General features: G+C 38.9%; 1 long non-coding RNA gene across 1 annotated transcript; it reads right to left on the bottom strand.

Annotated features, from left to right (window-relative positions):
• Positions 1-1,074: 1,074 nt before the first annotated feature.
• On the bottom strand, positions 1,075-27,414 carry LOC310642981. The gene is made up of 3 exons (XR_014493000.1): positions 26,681-27,414; positions 1,769-1,805; positions 1,075-1,388 (listed from the first exon to the last, which is right to left on the bottom strand). It is a non-coding gene; the product is annotated as an uncharacterized lncRNA (long non-coding RNA).
• Positions 27,415-27,515: the final 101 nt, after the last annotated feature.

Raw genomic sequence — 27,515 nt, 5'->3', positions numbered from 1 at the left:
AGGTGACAGGGAGAAGGATACAACCAAAAAAACACTCATATGAAAGACAACTTAGCCCACAACAGGAAGAGGGGCAGGGCAAAGGCTCCCTAGTTTCTTGTGCTGTAAAGGGGATGGGGGCAGGGGGGGGAGAACTGTAGTTTCAGACTTGCAAGATTCTGTTAATGCAACTTTAAATATGGTAGAATTAGCTCATCTGGCTCTACTTCTTATGAACTACCACACAAGGCTCTCTTTTACCTCACCATTTCCCTGGCTGTGTCTCTTCTCTCTGCTCCCAGGATCATTCTCACATACTATTACATAGCCTAGTAAGGGACTCAAACAACTCCCTGAAAAGCAGGGAAACTGGTACACAAATGGCAACACCAAGCTTCATAAATAGGAATTCACATCTGATTATCTGTAGAGCAGTGTCTGGAAGCTATCAGAGTCTCCTGAATGACTATGGCTACGGCTATGCCATCACCTCTGCTCTGCAATCTTGGTTATTACCACATTCAAAATCCACATTTCCACCTTCCTTCACTCAATGCCTATCCATGTCTTGTTAGTGATGCCAGGCCAGTCTCTACCTGCATGATCACACATGAGGTTTCTATTGTCTTTAAAGCCTGCTGTTTTGATACTTTTCAATCCTCTAGGACTTATATTATTAACAATATCTTTAATAGCTTTGATGTCTTCTCCAATTTGATATACATCTGCCACAATCCTTTTCTTGGCAACTCTTTGACTGTTTTACGTGGTGTAACATTCTTGCATGTCATCTAGGTGGACAGTTAATAAATTCCAGTAATCAAAACACAATGTACACTGTTCCTGAATTCAGTAATAGGAATTAACTTGGTCAACAAAGCCATTATCAGGACATAAGTGGGTGGAAGGGAGGGAGACAGAGAAGAGAGAATCTCACTGGTTGTCTATCTGACTAGTGTGGCATCTTGACAAAAAGCCAGTTTTTATGGTCTGAGGAGATAATGAATGCTTAGTACTTCTCAAATATATAAGATCCAATCACAGGTTGTCTAGGTCAAAAATTTGTTTTCAACTCTGTATGCAAATTTTGTGGACTACAATGGTCTTTCATATATAAGCTTTTTATTGTTTTTTCCCTTCTACATACAGTACATATGTTAGTTTTTCAAACAGCGTGTGATCTGGGTTCATATAACGCTAATACAAAGTCAAGTCCTACTCTTTGATTCTCTCTTCTAGCCATTTGTAGAATAAATTCCACCTTTGGTAGTATTCTGTTTCTTCTTTATCTTTCAACCTCATAGTTAGTCTGTCCATCTCCGTGCATTCCAGTATCTTTTTTATTACTTCTTCTTCTGAAGGTATTCATTCATTCTTCCAGCATTGTGCATAACTTATTCTTGCTGTGGCTATAATATGAAAAACCAAATATAGATTTTGTTTATTAATCTTTTCTGGTACTATACCTAATAAAAAAAATTCAGGATTAAATACTACCTGTTCTCCTAATATTTTTTCTAGCCAAGCATGTATTTTTCCCCAATATGCCTTTACTTTGTCACATGTCCACCAAATATGATAATACGTACCTAAATTATGTTTACATTTACAACATTTACCTGATACATTTTTAAACATTTTTGCTAATATTGCTGGAGGCAAGTGCCATCTATAAAACATTTTATAGAGATTTTCTTTATATGCAGTTGACATTGTCAATTTATAATTTCTCTCCCATAATTCTTCCCATTTTTCTAATTCTATATTATAACCAAAGTTTTTCACCCACCTTATCATTGTCTCTTTAGTTTGTTCACTTTCCATCTCTAAAATTAACAAAAATTATACATTTTCTTAATTAATTTTTCATCAGAAGTTAATAATATCTTATCAAATACAGTTTGATCTTTATAGAATCCATACAGTTTCATATCTTTTTCATATCTACTTTGTATTTGTAAGCATGTCCACCATGACATGTTGATACCCCGATTTTCCAGCTCTTTTTTTGATTTTAATGTCCCATCAGTATTTAAAATATCTCTATAAGTCCAAGTTTTTTCAAAATCTAACAAATTTGTGTGTGAAAAAGCTTCAATTGTTGATAAGCACCCTGGAATTTTTACATATATTTTCGTTTTAATTTTTCCCATACTGTTATCAAAGCATTTCTAATACAGTGATTTTGAAAATATTTATGAATTTTGTTTTTACCATACCACAAAAAAGCATGCCACCCCAATTGTAAATCATGTCCCTCCAAGTATAAAAACCTTTTGTTCCTAAGCATTATCCATTCTTTCACCCATTTAATACAGATGCTTGATAATACAAAGCCCACTCAGGTAGGCCAAAGCCTCCATTTTCTTTAGTATCTTGCAAGGTTTTCATCTTTATTCTAGCTTTCTTTCCTTGCCATACAAACTTCAAAATTAATGAATTCAACTCTTGAAAAAAAGTTTTCCCAAGTTTTATCGGAATTGTTTGAAACAAAAATAAAATCTTAGGCAATATATTCATTTTAACTGTAGCAATTCTTCCTAATAATGACAATTTTAAATTCTTCCACTTTTCCAAATCTTGCTTTATTTGTTTCATAACCTTATGTAATTATCTTCTTTTATTGTTGAGCACTTAGCTGATAAATATATACCCAAATATTTTACCTTTTACTATCTGTACCTCTATTACTTCTGAAATTCGGCTTTTTTGCTTATCCGTAAGATTCTTAACTAGTATCATGGTTTTCTCTTTATTTATTTTTAATCCTGCTATTTCACCATATTGTTCTATTTTCCCCCACAATTTTGGGATCATCTCCAAGGGTTCTTCCAAAATAAATACTAAATCATCAGCAAATGCTTGTAATTTATATGTTTCACCCTTTATCCCTAACCCTCTAATCTCTGTATCTTGTCTTATATTTTGATTTAAAACTTCCAAAGTGAAGATGAATAATGGGATAAAGGGCATCCTTGCCTTGTGCCTTTCCTTATTTCAAAGCTCTCAGTGCAATCTCCATTTACAGTCACTTTGGCTGTTTGTTATATATTGTTTTTACTTTATTTATTTATTTATTTATTTATTTATTTATTTATTTATTTATTCAGTTTATATACCGCCCTATTCCCGAAGGACTCAGGGCGGTTTACAAGGCAAAATTTAAAAACAATCCAATATAAAATTAAAATAAATTAAATTAAGTCTAGCCACAAAAATTAAATCACAATTTAAAAACATTAAACCCTTCAGTCCAGACCAGATAGCTCAAAGAGCCAGTTTTTTAGGTCCCGGCGAAATGAACGAAGGTCGGGGGCAGTCCGGAGTTCCGTTGGCAGTTGATTCCATAGGGCAGGCGCGCCCACAGTGAACGCCCTCCCCCTGTGGATCGCCCGTTGGCAATCCTTGACCGACGGTACCCTGAGAAGGCCTTCCCTGTGGGAGCGCACAGGACGATGGGAAATTGACGCTGACAGCAGGTGCTCCCTTAGATAATCCGGGCCCATGCCATTATAAAATTCTGTTCAAAGTCCATCATTTGTAATTGATGAAACATAAATTGCCATGAAAGATTATCAAATGCTTTTTGAGCATCTAAAAATATTAATGCCATTTGTTTCCCTGGATGCAGCTCATAGTATTCCAATACATCTATTATCACTCTTAAGTTATTTTTAATTTGTCTCTTTGGTAAAAAAAAAACCCATTTTGATCTGGGTGTATAAATTCAACCAAATATTTTTTTCAATCTGTCCGCCATTATTTAAGTAAAAAATTTATAATCCACATTGAGCAATGAAATCGTTCTATAGTTCGTAATCTGAATCTTCTTTTGGTATTAAAGTAATATTGCTTCAACCCACATCATTGGCATTTTAGCTTCTAATAAAAGTCTGTTACAAACATCTTTCAACGGTTCGCTTAATATCTCTTGTAAGTTCTTTTTTTTTTTATTGAAAAGTTTTAAAATGCAGTTTTCCTTTAGAAAACCCCCCTTCCCCCTCCCTCCTCCCCTCCCTACCTCCCCCCTATCTCCCCCCCTCCCCCTCTCCCTCCTCCCTCCCCTGCCTCCCCCCCTACTTCCCCTCCTCCCCCCTCCCCCCCCCGACTTCCCAGAGCAAGATACAAGGTATATATCTAAAAAGCAATCATAAACAATCATATACTAACAATTATAAACTCTAAAATCCATCACTCTCTAGCTTATATAGAGTAAACCAATCCTTAATAATACTAAATATGTATAAAGAACTAAAATAAAAGAAAACTAGCGTCATTCCCATCTATGTTCTTCCACAATCTATCCCTATTAACCTCTCTAGCCAAAATAGGCTATAATAGATAGTTCTTACACAAATTAACCCGCATTAACCCACAAAACTTTCTTCCTCTTCCTCTGTAGTAAATTGTCCATTAATTACAAATTGAAGATTCTGTTACCATACATATCATCCCAAAACTCTTTTTTGTTTTTGTTTTTGTTTTTTTATTAAATTTATTATTTAAAAACATTGGACACAGTACCAGCGAGCTGACAAACCTTTTTGTCTACAATGTTTAAATATATATATATATACATGTATATATGTACATCAAAAATACACTTAAATACACTTAGATTACAAATCGGTGAGATACCACAATATTTAAAACAGTGAGCTAGTCTGTAAAACCTAATAGAGACCTTTCTTTTTATCCATCCAAAGATACAATTTGTTCCAAATTCTATAATAGTCTGATTGATCTTTATTCTTTAATTCCAAAGTTAATTTGTCCATTTCAGCGCAATCCCAAATTTTCCTAATAACCTCTTTTTGTCCTGGGATCTCATTCTTTTTCCATTTTTGCGCAAATGATATTCTAGCTGCTGTGATAATATGGATCGTTAAGTATAGCACATCTTTAGGATATTTCTCTTTCGTGATTCCCAACAAGAAAAGTTCTGGACTAAACTCCAGATCTTGTTTCAATATTTCTTTCAGCCAAATCCAAATCATTCTCCAAAATTTTTGTGTTTTACTGCAAGACCACCACGTGTGGAAGTATGTGCCTATCTCTTCAGAACACTTCCAACATTTGGGAGATGCTGTTGTGTACATTTTTGCTAAGCGGGCTGGGGGAAGATGCCATCGGTAAAACATTTTAAATAAATTTTCTTTATACGATGAGGCCAGTGTTATCCTTTTATTCCTATCCCAAATTGTTTGCCAAGTATCTAGGTCGATGTTATGTCCTAAATTGTTAGCCCAGATCAACATGGGGTCTTTCACTTGCTCTTCAAACAGCTTATATCCCAAAAGTAATTTATAAAAATTCCTTATTTGTTTAGAATCCGGTCCCAATAATATTTTGTCCAATGCTGTTTCAGAGGTATATATCCCCCATTCATTTTTATCCTTCCTAAATCTCGATTGGATTTGTAAGTAGGCCCACCAATCGAGTTTTATACCTTGTAATTCTAGTTCATTCCTAAGTTTCAATTCCCCCTCCTCATTCAGAATATCCTTGTATGAGATTATGTTACCCAAATCAAACAGATTTGGGTAAACTATCGCTTCAAGGGTGGATAGCCAGACCGGTATTTTGGTGTAATTGTGAGATCTAATTTTTTTCCAAGTATTGAGTAGCGCTTGCCTGATCCGGTGTCTTTGAAAATGCGAGAAAAGACCTTGTTTCTCCGTCCATAGGAAAGCATGCCAGCCATATTGCAAATCGTGACCCTCTAAAGTTAATAGTCTTCTATTTCTCAAGATTACCCATTCTCTAATCCAGCTCAGGGCCGCGGCGTGGTAATATAATTCCCAGTCTGGCAATCCAAAACCCCCATTTTCCTTCGTGTCTTGTAAATATTTCAATTTAATTCTTGGTTTTTTCCCCTGCCAAATAAAATTTAGTGATAATTTATCCAAATTTCGAAAAAATTTAGAGTCGAGTTGAATTGGGATATTCTGAAACAGAAACAGGATTTTAGGCAGAATATTCATCTTAATGACAGCGATTCTTCCCAATAATGAGAGTTTTAGGTTTCCCCATCTTTCCAGGTCACCTTTTATTTGATTCACTACACTATCATAATTATCCTTTTTGAGTGAAGTGCATCTAGCCGTAATGTTAATCCCTAAATATTTTATTTTCTTGACTATTTCTATATCCGTGATTTCGGCCAGATTACCTTTTTGTTTATTGGTCATATTTTTAACAATCATCTTGGTCTTATTTCTATTTATTCGCAGTCCGGCAACCTCACCATATTTAGATAATTCTTCCAATAGCTTTGGTCCCGTCTGACATGGATCCTCCATAATAAAAACTAGATCGTCCGCGAAAGCTTGCAATTTAAAGGTTTCCTTTTTAATGGTTAATCCTTTTATCTTTGGGTCGTTTCTTATAGTTCTCGTTAATACTTCAAGAGTCAATATAAACAGCAACGGTGATAAGGGGCAGCCTTGCCGTGTTCCCTTTTGAATTTGAAACTTGCTAGATGCTTCCCCATTAATAATTATTTTTGCTTCCTGATTGTCATAAATTGCCCTAATTATATTTATAAATTTTTCTCCCATATTCATAAAGCTAAGCTGTTGGCACAAAAAAGACCATTTAACATTGTCAAATGCCTTTTGGGCGTCTAAGAAAAGTAATGCCATCTGTTGTTCGCTATGTAATTCATAGTACTCCAATGTATCTAATATTATTCTAATGTTGTGCTTAGTGTGTCTCTTAGCGAGAAAACCATTTTGATCTGCGTGTATGAAATCATTCAGAAATCGTTTCAATCGTTCCGCTATAATTGATGTAAATATCTTGTAGTCCGAGTTAAGAAGTGATATGGGTCTGTAATTTTGGATTAATGTATGGTCTGTGTTATCTTTCGGAATAAGGGTTATGTTTGCCTCTAGCCAAGATTTAGGCGTCCTTGCGCCTTCTAATACTGCGTTAAATACCTCCACTAGGGGTTGAGCTAGGATATTTTGTAATTCTTTATAAATCTCTGATGGAAGACCGTCGGGTCCCGATGCTTTATTATTCTTTTGTGCATTAATAGCTTTTATCACCTCAGATAGTCGAATTTCCTCGTTTAACATATTTCTGGTATCTTCTGTGACCTTAGGTAGTTTGGCTCTTTGAAAATATTCCTCCATTTTCTCCACACTTGCCTGGCTATCTTCTTTATATAAACGTTCATAAAATTCCTGGGCTATAATTTTTTTTTTTCCTCCTGGTGGAATATTCTCCCTTCCTCATCTCGTAGTTCGTGAATCCAGTTTTTCCCCTTTTGTTTTCCCAATTTGTATGCGAGCCACCGGCCCGGTTTATTTGCATTTTCAAAAAAATTTTGTTTCGTGTTTCTCAATTGTTGTGCCAATTTCTCTTTGTCTAGAATGTTAAGTTTGTGTTTAATCAGATCCATAGATTGCTTGATATTCTCTTTTTGTGGATCTTGTTGGAGTGTAACTTCTAAGCTCTTATATTCCTCTTCTAATCTTTCCCGTTGTTGTCTTTTCCCCTTATTTTTATATACCATATATGCCCTCGCTACCCCTCTCATCATTGCCTTAGCTGTATCCCAATTGTTTTGTACTGAGGTGTCTATAGCTTTATTTTCCTTAAAGAAAAAACTTAGTTCTCTCTCCATCTTAGATTTGAATTCGTCTTCTTTTAAAATTGCTCTTTGAAGCGTCCATCTGGATATTTTTTTGGAACCTTTCCAGATAAGTTTAATAGGATTGTGATCTGCCCAAGTACCTGTCGCTATATGTACCTCGTCTATTTCTGAACTAATTTCTTTCGTCATCCACACCATGTCTATTCTAGACCATGAGTTATGTCGGTTGGAGTAATATGTATATTGTCTAGCCTTACGATTTCTTTCCCTCCAGACATCTTGGATATTTAGTTCCTCAGCCAAGTTAAGAAAAGATCTGCCTCCCCCCCCTACTTCCCCTCCTCCCCCCTCCCCCCCGACTTCCCAGAGCAAGATACAAGGTATATATCTAAAAAGCAATCATAAACAATCATATACTAACAATTATAAACTCTAAAATCCATCACTCTCTAGCTTATATAGAGTAAACCAATCCTTAATAATACTAAATATGTATAAAGAACTAAAATAAAAGAAAACTAGCGTCATTCCCATCTATGTTCTTCCACAATCTATCCCTATTAACCTCTCTAGCCAAAATAGGCTATAATAGATAGTTCTTACACAAATTAACCCGCATTAACCCACAAAACTTTCTTCCTCTTCCTCTGTAGTAAATTGTCCATTAATTACAAATTGAAGATTCTGTTACCATACATATCATCCCAAAACTCTTAAAAACACAACTACCACTTGACTGTAAGTATATTGTGGAAGTTCCATAGATTTCTACTGGTCTTATTTTTTTATCTTTTTTGAGCGTTTTAAGGCAGCACGCGTCACCCTCTGTTCTCTAGGATCATCCAAAAGAGTTGCAGCTTGATCTCCTCCTGTACCATTCTCGTCTATCTGTCCATCTTCATCCTCTTGATGTTCTCCTTCTCCAGATCCCTCTGCAGCTTCCAAAAGTGTTGATGGGATTGCTTTTAAGACATTGTTGTAAAAATCATGCGCTTGCTTCACAGTACCCAAACAGTACCTTTTGCCTTCATACATGAAGCTCAACCCAGCTGGGATCTCCCATCTGAACCTTATATCTCTTTGCTTGAGCTCTTGCACAAGAAATATAAAGTCCTTCCTTCTCTTTAAAATCTTTGGAGGAATTTCTTTTAGAACCAAAACTTCTTGACCAGCAATCACAACTTTAGTATCATAGGCAGCTTGTATAACTTCATCTCTAATTTCCCTTTTTACAAAATAAACCACCACATCTCTAGGCAACTTTCTCTGTTTAGCAATCCACGAGTTCACACGAAACACTTTGTCCATGCCTTGTTTTATTTCAGATGCTGGATGGTTCAATACCACCTCAAAAGCCTCAGAAACCAGCTGCTTTAAATCTTCCTTAATATTCTCTTTTAGGCCTCTAATTCTAACAGCAAACTGCATCTGGTAAAATTGAGCCAGACTCAGTTAGCTATCCATTTTGTCTTTTAAATCTTCAATTTCCAATACTTTTGCTTCTAATATAGCATTCTTTTGAGTCAAATCTTCCACTTTGTCATCCAGCACCTCCACACATTTAGCTACTTTATGCACTGAGGACAAAATGTCTACCTTCATCTCTCTGAATTTCTGTTCCATCCTTTCTTCCATTCTCTGCTCCAATTTCTCCAATTTCTCCTCCATCTGTACAAATTTAACACCCATTGACTCCAAAATTAACTGGGTATGTTTTTCAAGATCCTTCGATGTCAATACATCGGGAGAATGCAACGCCTGCAGTAATGATTGTTGTTGCACCGGAGAATTTCCAGCACTCCGAAAAGTTCTAGGGGGAGGTTTGGCCGCCATCTTTTACTTACAATTGTGACGCACTTTCACTTTAAGTTTTAAGCAAAGTCCATCAAGCTCGAGAGTAAAATAAAATAATCCTCTTCATCTCTTCATCTTTCCCTCTTGTACTGCTCTGCCTGCTCTTTTCCTTTCATAGTCTCTCCTTCAAGCAGGGATGGTCGCAGACACCTGGCTCTGCTCCATGAAGTCTGGAGCAGAGACGCTAGCCAGCTGGGAGCAGCCCAGGCTACGGGGGAGTTCAATCCTTCAGCCGCCCAAGCTCCAAGCTCAGGCGGCCCCGGAGAACTCGACCCCTACCTGGGGGCTCACCCCCTCCTCTTCTCCTGAGGAGGGGGCTTCAAATTCGCCCGAACAGCTGATCGGCGCTGTTTCGGGCGAAAAATCACACAGCTGAGCCGCGGGCAGCCCGGGAAGGCTGTCTCCGGCGCCGCGGAGCCACCGGAAACATCTCTTGTAAGTTCTTATATAACTCTGCCGGAAGTCCATCTGGACCAGGAGTTTTCCCATTTCTCTTTTTAAAGACTTTTTTTGTGGTTTCTCTGCAGTTCTAATTCTAACTTTCCAAATTCTTCTTTTAATAATACATATTGCTGTTTTCTCTGTTTATTTTTTCTTGCCATATATGTTATCGCTATACCTCTGAAATACGCTTTAGCTGTATCCCATAAATTTTGTACAGTACTATCTTCTTTTCTGTTTTCTTTAAAGAAGAATTTCATTTCTTTTTTTTTTTGCTCTATAAATTCTTTTTCCTTTAATATGGAATGATTTAAAGTCCATCTTGGCCCTTTTTGTATTCCTTTCCAGGTCATTTTCAAGGGATTATGATCTGCCCATATGGCTGTTTCTATTTCAATGTCCTGAACATTCATTCTCATGTCAGCAGTCATCCAAATCATATCAATCCTTGACCAGGATTTCTGACTATTTGAATAAAAAGTATATTGCAGTTTTTGTAGATTCAGTTCCCTCCAAACGTCTTGAATTCCAATTTCCTCCGCCATTTCAAAAAATGCCTTAGGTAATCTTCCTCTTCCATTTTTTCCCTGTTTTGTTACTTTTATAATCAATTTTTCCATCTATTATTGCATTGAAGTCTCCTAGTAAGCAAACATTTTGGTACTCCATTTCTATTATTTTTCTATGTAAGTTTTTGTAGAATTTTTCTTGATTATTATTTGGTGCAAAAATTGCCACTGATAATATTTGCTTTTGATGCAAATAAATTTTTACCATTAAAATTCTTCCTTCTTCATCTGAATACACCATTTTAGAATCTATTGTCTCTTTATAAAGCAACTCCTTTTTTTCTGTTGTGCTGATGCATAATAAAGTTTCCCAATTTTTGAATATTCCAATAATTTATGATGCTGTACTTTTATGTGTTTCTTGCAAACAAATTATATCCAAATTCAATTTCCGTAATTTCCTAAAGATCTTGTTTCTTTTAATTGGAGAATTCAGTCCATTTAAGTTTACTGAGAAGATTCCATTTTCTGTATCCATGTCTATTTATTTATATTTCGGTCTAACAGATCTAGTAGTCCTTTGTTCTCTAGCAAGTACTTCATCCTCACCCTTTTGGTCATCTTCCTTTTTCTGTTCTTTTGTTTGTGCAGTTGCTCCTTGCGTCCTCTCTTCTGGTTGTTTCTGCTCCTTACTCTCCCCTTGACTTAAATTTACTCCTTCATCTAGAATCAACCTATTCAAAGTCTTCTGCTTTCCGAATTGAATCCAGTCTATACCTTGTATTGTTCCAGTTTATTAAGATACCTTCCGGCATCAACCATCTAAAATTTATGCCATTGGCAATCAATTTCGTAGTAAAAAATGATACTGTCTTCGTGTATCTCTAACTCTCTTAGGTATCTGCTTTAAAACCACAATCTCTTCATTTTATATTGTATTGGTTCATCTCTAACTTTCCATAGTACTTCATCTCGTTATCTTCTTTGTAAACTGTACATGTACTTCTCTTGGCAATTTATTTCTTCTTGCATAACTTGAAATGAAGCGAAAAATTTCATCTAACTCAAGTTGAATTTCTCCTCTATCCGCTTTCAAAATCTCCTCCAAGATATCAATAATCACCTCTGCTATGTTTTCTTCTCTATCCTCAGGAAGGTTTTGAAATCTTAAATAATGTTCCGCTTTTTCCATCGCTAACATCTGAATAGTGTTCTCTAATTTTTCATTTTCTTGTAATAGCATTTCTATCTTTTTAACATTCTCATCTGTTTTTTCTTCAATTTTGTGTCCCTCTAAAGCCTGCTGTTTTGATACTTTTAAATCCACTAGGACTTATATTGTTAACAATATCTTTAATAGCTTTGATGTCTTCTCCAATTTGATATACACCTGCCACAATCCTTTTCTTGGCAACTCTTTGACTGTTTTACGTGGTGTAACATTCTTGCATGTCATCTAGGTGGACAGTTAATAAATTCCAGTAATCAAAACACAATGTACACTGTTCCTGAATTCAGTAATAGGAATTAACTTGGTCAACAAAACCATTATCAGGACATAAGTGGGTGGAAGGGAGGGAGACAGAGAAGAGAGAATCTCACTGGTTGTCTATCTGACTAGTGTGGCATCTTGACAAAAAGCCAGTTTTTATGGTCTGAGGAGATAATGAATGCTTAGTACTTCTCAAATATATAGGATCCAATCACAGGTTGTCTAGGACAAAAATTTGTTTTCAACTCTGTATGCAAATTTGGTGGACTACAGTGATCTTTCAAATGCTCCACTTAGTGTTCTGCAAGGGCTGCTCTTATTTTCTATGACAGAAGATGAGGCTTTGGAGGAGAGAGCATATTTTGGGGGGCCCTAAATATGCCTGCAAGCCATACTGGATGTGATGGCAGGTTGGAAATGATCCAAAGAGATGCAAAAAAAGTTTGCTGTAGTGGTCAAATTGATTTTTGTACCCCAACAAGTAGCCTGATCCACAGACTGATATTCCCAGAAAAAGAAAGCTAGAATAGTCTGTGCTCATGCATTATTCACAAAACCTGTGGAGCTCTCTCTTAACCAAGTATTAATAATCCAAGTGCTAACTTAGACATAAAGCAAGTAAGCAAGCAGCCCCTCCCTTAGATAATCACTCAGGCAGAAGTCCTCTAGTTTAATGAAGAGAAGGACAAGGAGTGACATGATAGCAGTGTTCCAATATCTCTGGGGTTGCCACAAAGAAGCAATGGATGGAAACTAATCAAGGAAAGAAGCAATGTAGAACTAAGAAGAAATTTCCTGACAGTGGAACAACCTGACTCCAGAAGCTTGGAATTCTCCAACACTGTAGGTTTTTAAGAAGAGACTGGACAGCAATTTGACTCCCTGAGCAGGGGGTTGGACTAGAAGACCTCCAAGGTCCCTTCCAACTCTATTACCATTATTATTATGTAGAACTTACTTCCATGTGTTCAATGTGGACCTTCAGATCAATAGAAATGATTGAAATTGAGGTGGGAGAGTGGAATACAATACTAACATACATACATGCATGCATACATACATGCATACATATATCTAATATCTCAGACTCAGCTGAAGTTACTGCAGAAGAACTTTCTGAGCCTGAAGAACATTGTGTACATCAACCTTCCCCAAACTGATACCTCCAGATCTTCCAGAATTCTAGCCATTTTGCTCCCAAGAACACCAAGACAAAACTATAAGAGATTTCTAGATTTCATAGATGTCAAATGTAAACACAATCACCATGTCCATCATTTCTTTTTTTGAAGGAGCTGCAAGAAATTCATTAGACTGACCTTGAAGGTACTCCACCAGTACTTTTAATAAGAAAAGTTTGTTTCAAAGAAAGTGCTTGCAAGTATGCTTGAGGCTTCATATCACTAAATCAAATCAGAAATACAAGGAAATGGTCCTTGAGTAGCAGAAGAATATACACAGAACCCTCTTACAAATAGAAATATTTTCTTTATTAAAAGTGTGTCAAAGATACATATCTAAGTTTTGAAATTGCTTCAGCTAGTGCCTATGATCTAAACTTCAGTGTTATGTGGCTTATGTGTACCCTTCAATATTTCCAGTTGCAACACAGAAAGTATGAGTTGTTTTTTCCAACTATCATGGAAGTTGTTTTTTATTTGCGCTAATATTAATACAGAAAAATATTTCCAACTCCAATCTGATATACGGGATTGGGGTTTTTGTTGTTGTTATTTACTTGTTTATTTCAATGTATTTTAAAAAGAAAAATATAGAAACAAAAGAAAAACACACAAAGGAAGTAGAAAAAAAGTTTACTAGGAACCTAAATTTAGAGCATATACAGCAATGTCAAAGTAGTATAGATTTATAACTTTTACGTTGTAGGTGTAAGTTTACTATCATGTTCTCATCATACGCTTAATAATAATGGTAACTTTTACTTAAGAAAAATGAATAAATGAGTGGGACTGTTTATAGATTTGGAATAATGGCAAATACTTTATGAGGTGGAAAAAGTTAAAATTGCCCTGGCTAGGAAGAACACCACCAGTAATTGGGATCATCTTTTTAATTCAAGTGGTTCCAATAAGAATTGAAGATGTTAAATGAATGGCAGAGACAACTAATATTTTTTGTTTTGTATAAAGAAAAGACCAAGGAAAGCTTAAGATTTTACAAAACTCTAATGAACAAAGTGACTTGCCAACTCTATTGTCAAGCCAGCTGTCTAACTTGCATTACAGACTGGTGTATATCCCTTTAGGGATGGATTGCTTCTATTGAGAGCACAGGACAAGCAGGTGGTGTGCATAAATGGCTTTGTCTGAATCTATAGAAATGCACAATCTATTTGAGATTATTCAACCATAAATAGCATATTAAGAATATTGAATAAAAATATTTAAAGATCAGTCTAGATTTATTGCTTATTGCTTCAATATTAAATCTTTATTTTCCTGAAAGTGAAAATATCAAAAAATAAAATAAAATTGACCAATGGAGAAATTATAATGTAGACCAGACATGTCAAACACAAGGCCTGGGGGCCGGATCCGACCCACGAAGTGGTTTCATGTTTCCATCCTGGAAACAGTAAGGGAACGGCCCCCACTGCCTTGGCCCTGGCCCAGAGACCTTCCTTCTGCCAGAGACCCTCAGATCTGTCCCACTCCTGCCGAGGCCCCCATAGGCACCCTTGATGCGAATGATGTAGAGCTGGCTATGCCCACCCAATAGGCCATACGCACTTTAGCCACACCCACCCAGTAGGCCACGCCCACCCTGGCCATACCCACCCAGCCCCTTGAGGGCAACCGCAATGCTGATGCGGCCCTCAATGAAATTGAGTTTGACACCCCTGATGTAGACTGAGGTAGAGGATTCTAAACAAGGTTCTGTCAGGTGATGTGAAGGCATAACTAATTGTATGAAGTTATTAACAATATAGTATTGTTAACAATACTATAATCTACTCTCCTCCCTTTAATTTTAATTAACCCGGACAAGACTGAATGGCTGTACGTACCGGCAAGCCAGGATACTCAGAACATCCCATCCCTTAACATCGGGGACAAGTTACTACCCCCTGTTGATAGGGCCCGCAACCTGGGTGTCCTCCTTGACTCGCAGCTCTCCCTGGAAGATCACATAGGAGCTGTGACCAAGGGGGCCTTCTCCCGGGTTCGACTAGTTCGCCAATTACGGCCTTATCTGGACCTGGATGCCTTACGTACAGTCACCCATGCTCTTGTGACCTCTCGCCTAGACTACTGTAACACTCTCTACATGGGGATGCCCTTGAGATCCACTCGGAAGCTTCAACTGGTGCAAAGTGCAGCGGCACGGACACTCTTGGGAGCCTCCCGATACTCCCATATCACACCTCTCCTCCGTGCGCTGCACTGGCTTCCAGTTGCCTTCCGTGTGAAGTTCAAGGTGCTAACAATGACATACAAAGCTCTACATGGCATGGGTCCGGACTACCTACGGGAGCACCTTCTGCTAATGTCAGCACCCCACCGTCCTGTGCGCTCCCACAGAGAGGGCCTCCTCAGGGTGCCACCGCTCAAGGAATGTCGGCTGGTGGCCCCCAGGGGGAGGGCATTCTCAGTGGGTGCGCCAGCCCTCTGGAACAGCTTACCAACCGAAATCCGGATGGCCCCCGACCTCCGCACCTTCCGGCGCGACTTAAAAACTTACCTGTTCCAGCAGTCCGGCCTGGCCTGATAGCTCTAATTTTGGGGTCCCAGTTTGTTTTTTACTATTGTTTTTTTTTCACTATTGTTCATTCTGTATACCTACCTTATTCTGTACACCGCCCCGAGTCCCTCGGGAGAAGGGCGGTTTATAAAAACAAATAAAAACAAATAAATAAATAATTTTACCTGCAAATTTTATCAAATTTAGTAAAGAGGTGTGGAAGTTGAAGGATAAAGGATGTGTACATAAGCATTCCTGAAAGACAAGAGTTGGAAGGGACCTTGAAGTTCTTCTAGTCCAACCCTGTTCAAGCAGGAAACCCTATATCAGGGGTGTCAAACTGCTGGTCCATGGGCCGGTTTCATCATACTGAAGCTGTGCCCACCCCATTGCCGGCAATGGCTAAAAAGCTCCGATACGTTGCATGACATCACGTGACGTCACGAGTTTGACATGTCTGCCCTATATCATTTCAGAAAAAAGGTTGTCCAATCTCTTCTTAAAAACTTCCAGTTTTGGAAGACCCACAACTTCTGGAGGGTGCTTTGGAAAATAGGCTGATGCCCTCTTCTTTGTGGCAGCCCCTCAAATATTGGAACACTGCTATCATGTCACTCCTAGTCCTTCTTTTCATTAAACTAGACATACCCAATTCCTACAATCATTCTTTGTATGTTTTAGTCTCCATCCCCCTAATTATCTTTGTTGCTCTTCTCTGCACTCTCTCTAGAGTCTCAACATCCATTTTTTTCATGGTAACCAAAACTGGTTGCAATATTCCAAATGTGGTCTTACCAAGACATTATAAAATGATATTAACTTTATGTGATAAATATATGATCTTGATTCTATACCAGTGTTAATGTTAATGTAAAAAGCTGATATTTAATGAAGAATTATTTTAACCTGTTAGATATTTTTTTAGATATATCATGTATGGTGGGTCAATTGGGTTGCAAATAGATGTACAAACCTATACATTCTGGACCTGCTTTGCAAAGAGAGTAGCTATTAATGTTGTCATTGATTTCTCAGTGTTCAACTAGGGGGGATAATATGTGTTTTTATCTTTTTTTTTAATTCACATTTTTTCAATGTTTCTGTTTAGTTTTGTTTGTTCTCTGTTCAATTTTTTGGAGGGGGAATTTGGATTTTAATCTGTTGAAAAAATTAAATAGTTAAACAAGAATTAATGAAGCAAGTTTATAACTATGGAGGAAAGCATAAAAAAGGCAGGAGTCATATAGCAGATTTTCAACTGATGCACTGTATTAAAATGCATAAGCTTTTGTGAGCTGCAGCTCACTTTATTTGATGCATAGAGTGACTGAACTGATGTGGGACTCAAATTGAGATATGGGGATGGGAAGGGAGAGGAAGATAGTTTGGTTATGGAATTAAAGACTGCATGCAAGACAGGATGCGAATACCTTACTTAGAAATTAACAATTGTATTGTGTAAACAGAGAGCCATTTTGGTGTAGTGGTTAAGGCATTAGGCTAGAATCCAGGCGACTGAGTTTTAGTCCCACTTTGGGCACAAAGCCAGGTGTTCAGGTAGTTGCCAAAGTCAATATTGACTCAAAGGCAAAAGGAAGTGTTAAAAACCTATTGAAACGGTCCAGACCTTTTGAAACGTTTTGCTGTACGTGAGTGCAGTAACCTCTCACTCAGTCATGCTGTTAGTCTCATTTTTACAAAACAAGTCACTTTATGATTTGTGGTAGTGTTCTCAGAGATTGAAGTGCTCTGCTATTACTGAGCCATGATGTCAGACTTATTGGTTAAGTCTTCTGCATAGTTGTCCTATGTGTCCTCCCTAGAATCAAAAGAGGATACAGATGACATGTATCCACATTGTTGTTGTTGTTGTTAGCTGTGAAGTCGTGTCCAACCCATCGCGACCCTATGGACAACGTTCCTCCAGGCCTTCCTGTCCTCTATCATCTTCTGGAGTCCATTTAAGCTCACGCCTACTGCTTCAGTGACTCCATCCAGCCACCTCATTCTCTGGTATCCACATTAGAGGAGGAGCAAATGAAAGCATATCTAATCATATATAAATGGTCTATAAGGGAGGAAGGACCCAGGGAGGCCTTGGAGACAGTCCAACGCATAGTGGCAGAGCATACAGGTTGTCCTCAACTTACAACTGTACTTGAACCTGAAATTATGGACATAATTTGTGCCGGTCGTTAAGGGGACATCACATGGGTGTGCCTGATTTTATGACCTTTTTTGCAGCAGTTATTAAATGAAATATCATGGTCATTAAGCAAACATCTGCAAGGAGCATTTTCTTTTGCTGGAAACCAGAAGTAAAGATCAGTTTCTGGCAAAAAAATTTTTTTAAATAGATCACATGCATGACGGTGGGATGCTGCAAAAAGCAGTAACTATGGGTTAGGTACAAAGCGCCCGAAATGTGATCATGTGACCACACAGTGGGTAGCCTTGGAACTTCAAATCTGGGTCTTAAGCAGCCCTGGAGAGTCTGTCATAACTTTGAACAGTCACTAAATGACTGGTTGCAAGTCAAGGACTATCTGTAAGATGCAGGCAGGAACAGCATACACTGAACATGGCAAACAAGTAGCTGACATTATGTACAGAAACATCTGCACAGTGTATGGGCTAGAGCCTCTCAGGTCCAGATGGAAGATTCCACCAAAGGTCGTGGAGAATAAATCTGTGACACGTCCAGATCCATACGGACAGGCAGATACTGGCCAATCAACCAGACATCACGGTAATAGGCAAGGACCAGAAGACAGCAGTGGTGATAGATGTAGGGGTGCCAAGTGACAGCAACATCAGGAAGAAGGAATATGAGAAGCTGGATAAATACTAGGGCCTGAAGGAGGAACTGATGTGGAAAGTAAAGGCTAAAGTGATCCCAATGATGGTAGGAGGTTCAGGGCTATGATGCCTATGTTGGGAGAATGCCTCCAACAGATCCCAGGAACAAAGTCAGAACTCTGAAACTCCCAGGCCTCTTGTACCAAAAGTCTTTCTCTTAAGGTTTCATCATAATTCCCTTCTTTCTATAACCTAGGTCCTAGTTTTTCTGGTCATCAAAACCAGATGTCACAAAATCATTTACTTTCTTAAGTAAAAAGTCCAGAAAGGATTTCTAGTCCTTGATGAACGTCAGTGATAACCTTTTTCTAATTAAAAGAGAGAGTTTTTCCATTTCAGTCAGTTCTGTCAGTCTCACCAATCATTTCTCCACGGTGGGTAATGTGGAATCTTTTTAACTTTGTGCATATAGTCATCTCACCACAGATTACTCTCATATATTGAGATAATTTTCCATGGCTCATAGCTGATTATAACAAATGCTGCTTAAAGATCTAATAGGTCCAGCGAGACTGCATTCCTGCCATCTAAATTTGAATGGAAGTTATCCAAAACTAACAAGTGCAGTTTCTATCCACATGTGCTCCAACCAAAAGGATCATTGCCTTCTTCAGTTGAAGCAACATCACTGCTTTCTTTAAAGATGAAGGTTGCAATAGTAGAAAATATCATACACCTACTCAAGGTTGAACTATGGGGTGCTTGGTATTCTCTAAATTTGGTTATTTTCCTGCATATGTCTTATTGCTAGGCTAGGTAACATCATCAGTGCACTGAGAGCAGGGAAATACTAATGTTTTGCTTCATTTTTCATCATAGTGTAAGTTGAAATGGGCTTGAGTTTTGTTTTCATTCTTTGCCTACTTTAATCATTGTTCCAGGCATCATTTCTACTATTTCATCTACTGGAGCTTCTTATCTGCAGCAGGAGATCACTTCTCTGTTCCAGTTACCAGTGAACTTCAAATTGAATTCTCCTCCTATACTACAAAGAAACTCTTATCAGTGCCTGCTGGATTACTACTAGACCTTAGGTGTGAAGATCTTAAGGTTCCCATTGATTTGCAGAGGTCAGTGGTGGTGATAATAATAATAATAAATAATACGTTAGAGCAGGGGTGTCAAACTCAATTTCATTGAGGGCCGCATCAGCATTGCAGTTGCCCTCAGGGGGGCAGGTGGGTAGGGCCAGGGTAGGCATGGCCTACTGGGTGGGCGTGGCTAGAGTGCGTATGGCCTACTGGGTGGGCATGGCCAGCTCTACATCATTCGCATCAAGGGTGCCTATGGGGGCCTGGGCAGGAGTGGGACAGATCTGAGGGTCTCTGGCAGAAGGAAGGTCTCTGGGCCAGGGCCAAGGCAGTGGGGACTGTTCCCTCACTGTTTCCAGGATGGCTTCGCGGGCCACATGAAACCACTTTGCGGGCCTGATCCGGCCCCCGGGCCTTGTGTTTGATGTGTCTGCCTTAGAGATTAGCCATTAGGCCAAATCAGAGTACAAAATATAAAATACAAAACAGCACAACAATGTATTACAGAATAGAGTACATGACGTAACTAAAAGAAAATGCAAATCATATTTCTGTGCTTATTTAATCATGTTCACATCCAGTTTCTCAATTGTACTATTTTGTTCAGATGAAGAGACATATGTAACTTGGAAGTTCTGGCCACACATGAAATATATTGTTTTAATGTAAGGATCCCAATAGATCATTCATCTAATGTGTGGTCCAATATAATGATCTCTCTCTTTCTTATACAGCTAGCCTACTCAAATAATATATGTGCTATGTCTTCTGTCTCTGGGGCTCTACAAATTTGAGTATATTCAACATAAATTAGTTAAACCTTCTATATTTAACAGTTGTGTCCTGCTGTTCAAATCTTGCTTGAGTAAATACCCCCCAAGATGCTCGGGCATTTCTATGTTTAAATATTTGGCAATTTGGAAGATGCATTTATAGGATATCTATTTTACTAATCTTACTCTCTCTTTTTGAACTTCTATATCCAAAAATCTGTTTAAAACCTGTTTAACTTGTTTTCAGAGATAGTTGGACAAGAAACAGGGAGACACTGATATAGTTCATCAACTGTGCAATCCGAAATGTTTCTTCTGAGATTCAGCCAGTTCTATATTTGGGAATACTGTATTGGGAATCTGTCAATTTTCATAGTATTGTTTGCACCAATAACTGTATGCCCCATACATTTTAACAACAGTATTGGTTGCCTATTATATTCCTTGCCCTCATTTAAAGGAATATTAGCAACTTCTAACTCTCTGCAAAATTAGCTTTTCCCAAGATACTTCTTTAATTAGGAACCTTTGTAAATCAATGGCTTAGAAGTTCATCTTGAAATACGTGAGTTGCTATTTGGTCCCATAACTGATTTGGAAATCTTATTTTCTATTAAAGTCTTGAATTTTTTGATTGGCATCCCAGAGCTAATTAAATATTGCAATAACTGTTTAAAGCTGTTAGCAGGCAAATCATAGTAAGGAAATCCAAGTCTCTATTTAAAAAACTGCTAGTATTGATATGCAGGTTCTGAGGTTTTGCTTGATAAAAAAAAACACAGGAAACCAGAAGTTGCCTTCAAGCTTTAAGTGTTTATTCAGCTGAACAAAGACGGGCTTCTTTAAAAAGAGACAAAAAGCCCCAAATATCAGAAAAGCCTTATTTTTATACCTACTTTGATTACATAAGCAATTTACCCAGCAAAGCTGACACACGTAAGACGTCGCCCTTTAAGGCTGGCACACTGTAGATAAGAAAGAAGAAAACAGAAGTAGCTAGTATGTTCCCTTTTGGGTGTTCCCACCCCAAGACACCATATGTTCCTGGGTGCGTTAGAATATTGGGTGTTTCCTTTGCTGTCCTTTCATGACCTTGCAATCATGGGTCTGCAAGTGGCCAGAGAGAGCGGGGCCATCTGCACGTATTCACAATTGATACTGTCCCCTAAGTCCGGGTCATCAGTATAAACAGCATCCTCCTCCCCATTTCATAGTAGAACCTCATCTTCAAAGGAAGAGCAATCATCCACTTCCCAGTCTATTGAGGCATAAGGATTATTAGTGGAAGTTACAAGAGGAGAGGGAGGAGGAAGCTTATTTATTCATCAGACTTGTATGCTGCCCATCTCACTGGAGGCAACTGTTAAGACTTACCTTAAGCTTTATCAATAAAGGAGAATATTTATAGCTCAGAGTTGAAATGAGGGGTCCTTGATGCTCTCTGAGCCTGTTTTCTTGCAGACGTTTCATTATGCAATGATGACTAGCATTGACGATGTTACCTAGTTTGGGTAATGAAACATCTGCAAGAAAACAAGCAAGCTCAGAGAGCACCAAGGACCCCTCATTTTAACCTGAGCTACAAATATTCTCCTTTACTGGATGCTAATACATCTTCTCTCTTCTGTTCAATAATAAGCCATCTAACTACTTTGATGAGTAGTAGAACAGACACTGCACTTGCCCCAGTTCCAAAACACCTCTCTGGAACCTTTTTCAAAATGTTTGTCAACATTCTGGACAACATTCTGGACAACTGTGTTTCATGAAGTGACTGCCGGAACCGCCCAAGCCTTATTGCTTAATCACACTTGGAATTAATTTACTACTTTTTCTTGTTTTGGAACAGCAAGATTTATGGCATTCGCTGGGGAGTTTCCTTCAATCCTTAACAAACAAAAGTTTTAGCTACAAGTTTAAGAACTTAGAAATCCTTTGTGGGGAATTAATGGGAAAAAGAGCGATTAAAGATTTGCATTGGAAAGTTACAAATGGACTTAAGGGTCCAGATGGACTTGAATTAAGATTTCAAAATTGATTAAAAGAATCCTTCCTATGTTTTGAATTCCAAGGGGGAAAAAACATGATAGGATGGGACTTTGAAGGCTGGACACTGGGAGCCAGAAGGCAATAAAAGTAGTACACTTAAATTTGTTAACACAAAATGGAGCAAAATATTTTAACCCTGGATTTATTGAAGGATATTTATGAACAATAGAATCAAAAGTTAATTTTTAGAGCGCACATACATACACTGTGGGTAAATGATGCTATGAAAGAGGAACAAGTTCTAACAGACAGGACTGAAACAGATTTAACTGTGGAGTGACAGGCTACAAAGTCTGAGAAAAACCCTGATAGTCTTTGAAGATCTGCTTTAGTTACTGTAAGCATCACTTTATTAAAATTTGGCCTCAACGGTTAATCTGTAATAACAAAGAGTTTCCTAAGAGTGTAAGCTTGGTCTGTACAAATACCTTCCTGGATAATATTAGAAATGTTGCATTTCTCCTTTAGATGATTGTTGTATTTCTATATAGGGCTCGCAACTTGGGCATCCTCCTGGATTCGCGGCTCAGTTTTGAAGATCACATAGGAGCCGTGACCAGGGGTGCTTTTGCCCAGGTTCGCCTGGTGCGCCAGTTGCAACCCTACCTGGACCGAGATGCCCTACGCACAGTCACTCATGCGCTCGTGACCTCCTGTTTAGACTACTGCAACGCTCTCTACATGGGGCTGCCCTTGAGGACCACCCGGAGGCTTCAGCTGGTGCAAAATGCAGCCGTGCAAGTTGTGATGGGGGTTTCCCGTTACTCCCATGTAACACCTCTGCTCCGTGAGCTGCATTGGCTTCCGGTTGCCCTCCGGGTGAGATTCAAGGTGCTGGTGATGACCTATAAAGCCCTAAATGGCTTGGGTCCAGGATATCTGAGGGAACACCTGCTGCCGGCATCAAGTTCCCTTCATCCTGTGCACTCCCACAGGGAGGGCCTTCTCAGGGTGCTGCCGGTAAAAGAATGCCGGCGGATAACACCCAGGGGGAGGGCCTTCTCAGTGGGTGCGCCTGCCCTCTGGAACCAGCTGCCCATGGAGCTTAGGACTGCCCCCGACCTTCGATCATTTCGCCGAGACCTGGCTCTTTGAGCTTTCCGGCCCAGGCTGAGTTTTAATTGGGGTTTTAACTAGGGTTTTATATGTTTTATATTTTTCAGGGATTAATTGTTCTTAATTTTTGTATTGACGTTTTTTATGCCCTGTAAACCGCCCTGAGTCCTACGGGAAAGGGCGGTATATAAATTTAATAAAATAAACAAATAAATAAATAAATTCCAAGCTGATATACTGGATATACAAATGAAACCAGCTGTTGCTTTAATAATTAAAAGGGACATATAAATAATGAACTAGAAGAATAACTTGGATAATTTTCTGTTTTTAATAAAAAAAATTATTAAATATTACCTTCCTTCCTTCCTTCCTTCCTTCCTTCCTTCCTTCGTAGGTGATTGCCATTGGTTGTGGGAGGAAGCGAGGGATTGCAAGTCTGGTTAGGAAACTATCATGGGACACTGAAAATGAATTTAACATGACTGTAGCAGTAGCCCAGCAGCATTGAAGCAGTCACAATTTCCCCAAATTTCATTGCCTTGGGAGTCATGGGTCCTGGATTTTGGATGCATTCTGTAAGGTAGCCTATATGAGGTACTTTGGTTAAAAAAACATTTTGCACTGTTTCACTCAGTTAAAGATTACAGTAATGAGAGTTTTATTAGTACATAGATTTTTTTTATCTTTAAACAAATTCCCCAAAACTCACCATTCAAACTTAGTAAAAATCCAATAAACATTATCGGAAATAACAATCATGATATTACATTACTTAGTGACAGCAATCCTGGCACTCCCCTTTGCCATCAGCAGCTGAATTTTATCAGTTGTTAGCCAAGGACCCACCCCAGTCAAAGGCATTCTCAGCTTGGTCCTCCCAGCCCTGACTCTTGGTAAGGGAGCACGTCCTCTTCCAATCCCCGTTACCCGTCTCCCGGCTATCCCTGCCTTTGGCTGAGCTGCACCCTACCTTGTGGGATGGCAAGCAGCCCTGAAAACAGCTCATGGGCTTCCTGGAGCCCTGTAGTTCTGGGGTTGTAAGAAGCCTCTGAGCTGCAGCAAACCACAAAGATGCAGCCGCCCCAGGAAGCCTCAGCTGCCCCAGTAGCACAGGAAACCCCAGTAGCACCACACAAAGCTGCAGCATCGCAGGAAGCTCACACTGCCCTAGCAATGTGGCACAAAGCTGCAACCACTTTGGGAAAACTCAGCTATCCCAGCCAACGCCCAGCTACAGTCACCTTTGTCACCCTGCACTCTGAAGGCCTGTTACCCCAGCAAAACTTCGTTGTCTTCCTATTCCTACTGGTGAAGGAGTGCACCCACCCTGACCCTTCATAAGGCAGCTGCTGGCCATGTGAAGCCATTTTCCTTAGTTAGTTTTCTCACAAGGAAACTGCCATACATAACTTTGGAAAGGAAAGCTTTTTTGCAGCCAGCGACTGCCTTGCCGAGGGGCAGGCCCCAGGCACAGCAGTGAGAGCACAAGAAGGCAGGAAAGGTCAACTGGTGTGGCAGGGGTTTGCGGAGTACAGGAAGACAAAAGGGGGTGAATGGGGGGAGACTGGGATAATTGAAGTGCCTCTGGGGTTGTTAGTGCAGGCAGGTTCTAAGCAGTTGAATTGTGATCATGTGACCATGGGGACACTTCAATGGCCATAACTTTGACACCACCATAACTTTGAACAGTTATTAAATGAATGATCATAAGTCAATGACTACCTTTAACTGTTTCAACCTTAATTGGGTAAACTTAAATATAACAAATGAATTCTAATTCCAATTATCTCATACTTTATCTGTAAACAAAACTTTTAAAATGTTGCCATCTGATCCTGATCTGCAGAAATCCATAAAACATGACCAGAAATAGCAAGCTATATATTTTAACCTTGATCAAATAAAGTGACTTGATATACTGTCCCCAAACTCCCAACAATCTTAGTCTTTTGTCTCTTCAAATAATGTCCTAGGTTAGCCAAGCCACTCTTCTGATTTAATTATTGTCTGCAATTTAAATCAATTTCAGTCTTATATGGTAAGATTTGTTCCTCTTCCGTAACATCATTTAGTCTATGAATAATTGTAAATATTCTTAAAATTGACTGAATGATTTCCTTCTATACCCCGTGGTGCCCAAACTTCAAATTCCCTTGTGTTTTTTCCCCAAATGTGAAAACTTAATTTCAAAATTTTATTTCAAGCCCATTTGCACATTTAATCACTTTGAAACTTTTTAAAATCAACATTCTAATCACTATTTTGCTACATACCCACCTGGCCCATTTTTATAAATCTTTAAACTCGTACTTAAAACATTTCTTAAAGGACTGAAAGAAACTCAGGTAGTGAATATAAGATTTGTCAACCAGAAGGTTCTGAACATTTCTAAAACAGTAAAAAAAATTTCAAAGTGTTTAAGAAATGAGGACTGGTCAAATCTTGAGTCCATATAAGCTACATTAAGGACTCTAAGCATGGTCCCAGCGGCTTGCAAGTTGACTGCGAAACCTAGGTTCCTTGTGTGTGGGCAGTCTCACAAGATTTCCTTCTCTGGAGAGTTTTCATCAGCCTGGATACAGGATCTGGCTGCCGTTTTCAACTGGAGTATCATCTGACTCTTCCAGGAATGTCAATTTGCAATGTTCTCAGGAGAAGACTCCTTGGTTAATTTTCTGATGTTGGATTTCCAAAGAGATTGAAGTTTTGAAAGACTTGGTGAGAAGGGTCAAAGAAAAAAAAATTCGAGACATTATTTGAAAGGATAAAAGATTAAGATTGTTAAAAGGGAAAGAATATAAAGTTGGCTTATTTGATCAAGGTTAAGCTAGATATTGTTCCGATAACCTCTAATGGGATTTTTGCTGATCAGGACTTTCTTTATAGATAGGTATCAGGAGACTTGTTTGCTATATATTGTAGTATTTTAATATAAGATAATGATTTATTGGGGACGCGGTGGCTCAGTGGGTTAGGACGCTGAACTTGTCGATCGGAAGGTCAGCAGTTTGGCTGGTCGAATCCCAAGTGCCGCGTAGCAGAGTGAGCACCTGTTACTCGTCCCAGCTTCTGCCCACCTAGCAGTTCAAAAGCACGTAAAAATGTAAGTAGAAAAATAGGGACCACTCCGGTGGGAAGGTAACAGCGTTCCGTGCGCCTTTGGCGTCTAGTCATGCTGGCCACATGACCATGGAGACGTCCTCGGACAAGCGCTGGCTCTTCGGCTATGAAACGGAGATGAGCACCGGCCCCTAGAGTCGGAAACGACTAGCACGCATGTGCGGGGGAACCTTTACCTTTACCTAATGATTTATTAAATTTGTTTATGCCTCTTATGATAATGGAGGAATGTTTTCTTATATATTTATTTATTTGGGGGTTGATATATTCTTATTTTTTTCCTTTTTCTATTTTTTCTTTTTTCCTCCACTATCTTTTGTTTTTAGTTGATTATTTTTTGTACTTTGTATTAGTTTTTATATGTATAATTCTAAGTAGACAACCCATAACCCATTGGGTCATCATTTCAGAGATATTTACCTAACACTTGTGCACCTGTGTGCAGACTTCTGAGGTCTTATTTGCCTTGCATTCTTGCACATCACCATGTATCCTCCCAACTTGCAACACCTAGACAGCCTCCCTAATTTGCGTACTACCTCTTACTCACCCTCTGATCTGCATGGAACCTCTTATGTAACCTCCCAACCCATCTGACACCTCTTATGACCCCCATGTAGGCATGCAACATAGGTTGGGAAGGTTGTGTTGGGGTGCACGGGGTCTGGCACCTTTCTCCCAAATGCAATATGGATCAGGAAGAGTAAGCAGAGAAGGGTGCTCCATGGGTCAGGGAGGGTGAGCAAGGTGAGCATGGGGTACAAATGAGGTGCAGAGTGGATCAGGGAGGGCATGCAGGAGTGCAGCATGGGTTGAGTGATTGGGGTGCAAGGGTGTCTAGCATAGCATGAGAGGCTGGGGACACTGCATAGGTGGGGGAGACTTAACTGAGCAACCTGTGACCTTCCCTTCTAGCTTCTCCATTGCCAACGCTCCCTGCGTTTCCCACAAGCAAAGTGTCTGCTTGTGGAAAGCTGCTAGAAACACTATCAATCACAAATGAATTTATGCTTCTGTCAGCTTTGCCCCCGACTTAATAGGAGG

The sequence above is a fragment of the Vipera ursinii genome (assembly GCF_947247035.1).
Source record: "Vipera ursinii genome assembly, chromosome: 1".
Classification (NCBI taxonomy): domain Eukaryota; kingdom Metazoa; phylum Chordata; class Lepidosauria; order Squamata; family Viperidae; genus Vipera; species Vipera ursinii.
The sequence above is the reverse complement of the archived record's forward strand: the minus strand, read 5'-3'. Positions and strand labels throughout refer to the sequence as shown.